General features: G+C 36.6%; 2 pseudogenes; one reads left to right on the top strand and one right to left on the bottom strand.

Moving 5' to 3' along the window:
- The first annotated feature begins 301 nt into the window (after nt 1-301).
- On the top strand, nt 302-898 carry LOC143628394 (miraculin pseudogene; annotated as a pseudogene).
- Nucleotides 899-970: 72 nt separating this feature from the next.
- Nucleotides 971-4,804, bottom strand: LOC143628395 (ATP-dependent Clp protease proteolytic subunit-related protein 2, chloroplastic-like; annotated as a pseudogene).

Consider the following 4,804-nt stretch of genomic DNA (forward strand, 5'->3'; position numbering starts at 1 on the left):
AAAAAAAGATTAATTATTAGTTTTAATTATTTATTTTAAAAATTATTAATTGAAAAAAGTATTGATAAAAAAAGGATAATTAGTATTTTTAGTTAATATTTAAAAAAAATATCAATTAGTATTTTTATATAGTACTATATGTGACATGTAGAGGTGTGCATCCTATTTTGGGTAGGTGTTCCTAGCAATCCCATAGAAAAAAATAAATTATTAAATCTATCATGTCCAACTGATATCCAAATGAAGCCTTACACCATCTATAAATAGCAACTTTTCACTCAATACTCCCAAACTGTGCCAAATGAAGACAGCCATCTTGCTTTTACTTTCATTCATCCTCTCCATCTTCTCAGCTAATTCAGCTCCCGATCCCGTGCTTGATGTCACCTGGAAAAACCTCGAGTCAGGGATCCAATACCACATCATACCAGCGGTTAGAGGCAGCAACCGTGGCGGCATTTCACTGGGTCCAACCAGCCCAAACAAAACTTGCCCCTTGCAGTAACCCAACTCCCAACCAACAAAAACGCCCTCCCGTTGACTTTCACCCCAGTCAACCCCAAGAAAGGCATAATCCGCCTCTCCACCGATAATAACATCAAATTTGCAGGCCCCACAAGCTGTAACGAGTCAAATATATGGAGACTGAAATACGATGAAGCTATGAAACAGTATTTTATAACTTTAGGTGGCGTAGAAGGAAACCCGGGACGGGAGACGCTTGACAACTGGTTTAAGATTGAGAAAACAGACGACGGTTACAAGCTCGTGTTTTGTCCTACTGTCTGCAACTTTTGTAAGGTCATATGTAAAGATGTTGGAATATTTTCGGATGATAATGAGATTAGACGTTTGGCGCTCAGTGATGTTCCTTTTTCTGTAAGGTTTTACCGTTAGTTCGGTTATTTGGTGTACTAAACATGTAACAAAGAAACTTGATGTTCTATTTATGCGCAAATAAAGTTTCATAATACTTCTCTAGTTCACATATTAAAGTCCAAAATACCACAAAAAGGGTTTTGAAAATAGAAACCGTTTAATCTGACATAATATTAACCGAGACCTGTACCCTCCTCTTTACGTGGTGCATCAGCTTTTATACGGGGTGGTCTAACAATTCGGTCAATGAGCCCATAATCCAAAGCTTCTTGAGCATTGAACCGTTTAGTCCGAGTTAAATCTTTGTAAACCTGCTCATTATCGTAATAAATAATACTTAATATTTGGATAAAGTGACTAAATAAACGTGTTAATCAGGTTGGTGGGTTGTAAACAAATGGGTTAAAGAAGTCAAACCTGCTCCACGGGTTGACCCGTCTTTTGAGCCAATTCTTTGAAAAGATAATCTCTAATTCTCAAAAGCTCATTCGCCTCATTTTGAATATCATCAGCCTGTATAACATCATTGGTAGCAAAATTAAAAACTAGACATAAATAACTATATATAACTATTTATTAACTATTAAGTATTAACTGTAAGACTTTATTGACACAATAATATGTTTCAACCTGACCACGGGCGGCACCAGCTGGCGACTCGAGAGCAATTCTTGAAAGAGGCATTGCAAATCTTTGACCCTTTACAATTTCAAGATAGTTAATATTTTAAAAACATACCCAAACAACGTATTGGTAGTTGTACAGTGCATTCAACTCTATGCAAGGAATAATGTTAGGTCTGTAAACGAACCAAACCTTCAGTGAACAGTTCGTGAACCGTTTGACAGGAAGTTCGTTTATTTAATAAACGAACAAACATGAATACATGTCTCGTTAGTTAGTTTATGTTTGATCATTTACATTCATTTATGTTTGTTAGTTATCTTTGTTTAAGTTTGTTCGTTTACATTAGTTATTATATTCATTTACAAATTTTGGGCCCATTACAACTTAGTCTAGTTTTAATAACTTTTTGGCCCAACACATTGTTCTTCACTTTAGCTTTAACTTGTTTTTAGTTCAGTTATGTTCGGTTATGTCCGTTCGTTTATACTATTAACAAACGAACATAAGCAAACACAAGCATGATCATGTTCGTTCTCTTAACAAACGAACATGAACATGAACATCCCATTCATTGAATTGTTTGTGTTCAATTGTTTGTTCGGTTGAATTAAACGAACGAACACAAACATGCTGCAAATGTACCTTTTCTCCGGCTGCAAGAAGAAAACCAGCAAGATTATAAGCATAACCGACACAGTGAGTGCCAATTGGACTTTGCAAGCTTTGCATCGTGTCATAAATAGCCATGCTTGGTGTAAGCTTCAAATAAACATACCAAATATTTTATAAAAAAGAAATTATATATTTATCAAAATGACTATGATTGTATCATGAGAGAGAACTCACGTCACCACCCGGGCCGTTAATATACATATACATTCTTTTGGAATTGTCAATACTGTCAAGGTACAACATTGTTGCAAGTATCTGGTTGCTGAATTCTTCATCTATGTTTTGTCCAATAAAAATAACGCGCTCACGATACTACATTAACATTGATTATATATAAGCATTTCAAGAATCAAAATTATATAAATGACTACAAAAAATAATAATAACAGCTTACTAGAGCATTCCACAGATCAACCCATTGCCAGGTTCCTTCACCGGTACCCTGTAAGGTACTCTAGGTGTCCCTATTGGCATCATTGTTATACGCCCTCGTGCTGGTTTAATGCCAGTCCTGAATATATAGATCAAGTGATATAGAAATTTAAGGCTTGTTGTATATTAATTGTGTTCATAATACCGACATAAAAACTGCAATAACCACGAGTATGAGCAGCTGATAATGAAGATAAACAATGAATTGCATTGTATATTAACCGTGTTCATAACGTAAGGTTTTGTGAAGCCATAGGAGTAGCTAATAATGAAGATAAACAATGAATTGTATTGTGTATTAACTGTGTTCATAATGTAAGGTTTTGTGAAGCCATTTTGGGCACCTTTTGGTTTGGGGTGGAAGGCTCATTTAGCTTTCTTGTTCCCTAAGCTGTTTTAACCTAATAGTTCTCTGTATATACCCTATCATTGTATTCTAATCCTTGTACTGAGCTAATAAGCGATAAACCCTAAGTGCAGCTCTAACACATAATAGGGTTACATTACATATACCTCTTTAATCTATATATAAATTAAGGGTGCAAACGAGCCGAGCTGCTTGCGAGCTACTTGAGCCCTGATCGATAAAAAGCACAAAAAGACCCAGGCTTTCTTGAGCTTGGACCAAGCATGAGCCCCAAAGAAAACTCATTTAGTTATTGAGCCCGAGCCTTGTGTGTTTTTAAGTTTTACCTCTTTTAGACTTCTATGTATTTCACACTGCACTACCGAGCTCGAGCCGAGCTTTGGCTCGTTTAAGGTATTATGCAACGAGCCCGTGCCGAGCTTAAGCTTGTTTAAGGTTTTTCTAAAAATAAATAATTAAATTCGTATATAAGCTGATTAACAAACAATAAACGAACCAGGCTTGAGCTTGAGCCGATCCATAGCTTGAAAAACAACTCAATAGCCAAGCTTTCGAAAAACAGCTCGAAACGAACGGAGCTCAAAGTAGAGCACCCGTAAGTCAAAACGAGCAAACTCAACCCTAGTCGAGCTCAGGCTCGTCTCGTTTACACCCCTTATAATACAGAGCAGGTAATTACACATATAGATACCAAATACTTGACATATAAACCAAGCTTGAGCCAATCCCAAGCTTGTAAAACAACTCACAAGCTGACCTAGAGCTTTAGAAAACAGCTCGAAACGAACCGAGCTACAGGTCAAGCCCTCGTAAGTCAAAACGAGCCGAACTCAACCCTAGTCGAGCTCAGGCTCGGCTTGTTTACACCCCTTATAATATAGAATTACACATATAGATACCAAATACTTGACATATAAACCGAGCTCGAGCCGATCCCAAGCTTGTAAAACAACTCACAAGTTGACCTCGAGCTTTAGAAAAACAGCTCGAAACGAACCGAGCTCCAGATTGAGGACCCGTAAGTCAAAACAAGCCAAGCCCAACCCTTTCGAGCTCAGGCTCAGCTCGTTTACACCCCTTATAATATTGAGCAGGTAATTACACATAGATACCAAATACTTGACATATAAACTGAGCTCGAGCCGATCCCAAGCTTGTGAAACAACTCACAAGCTGACCTCGAGCTTCAGAAAAACAGCTCGAAACAAGCCAAGCTCCAGGCCGACCCCTCGTAAGTCAAAACGAACCGAACTCAAGCCTAGTCGACCTCGATTCGGCTCGTCTAGTTTACACATATATAAATATCACTATTTTTCAATATTTGATGCCAACACAGTATGAAATTAGGTTTAATTTCATACAATAGAAACATAGACAACAAATACACTAATTCAATATTATTATATTGCAATTATTATTATTATTATTATTATTGTTAATTGTTAATAAAAAATAATACATACCTAGGTTGAATACTTTTATGAATTCTCTTGTACAACTCAGCGGTCAAATTGGGTCTAGCGAATCCATAACAATCTGTTATTCGTAAACGTAACGAATATTATTAATTCAACGAGTCTAGCAAATATATGAAGATAATAATAATATGAAGTAAGTAATTGATGAGAGACTGACTAGGAGATTGGAGCCTTAATCCGACGAAAGCCTTGTCCGTGCTGCAATTGAATAATTTAAATTAATAATAATAATATACGGTTATTGAAAGCATATTTTGTTAATACCTGGGAGAAGAGTGAGCGGGGTGAAGATATGAAGAACAGGTGATGGAATTGAGCGCCATTGTTGCAAGGCGAATATCAGACGAAG

The sequence above is a fragment of the Bidens hawaiensis genome, unplaced genomic scaffold, assembly GCF_021521415.1.
Source record: "Bidens hawaiensis isolate Kalapana, Puna unplaced genomic scaffold, B.hawaiensis_p1.1 tig00004970_1, whole genome shotgun sequence".
Taxonomy (NCBI): Eukaryota; Viridiplantae; Streptophyta; class Magnoliopsida; order Asterales; family Asteraceae; genus Bidens; species Bidens hawaiensis.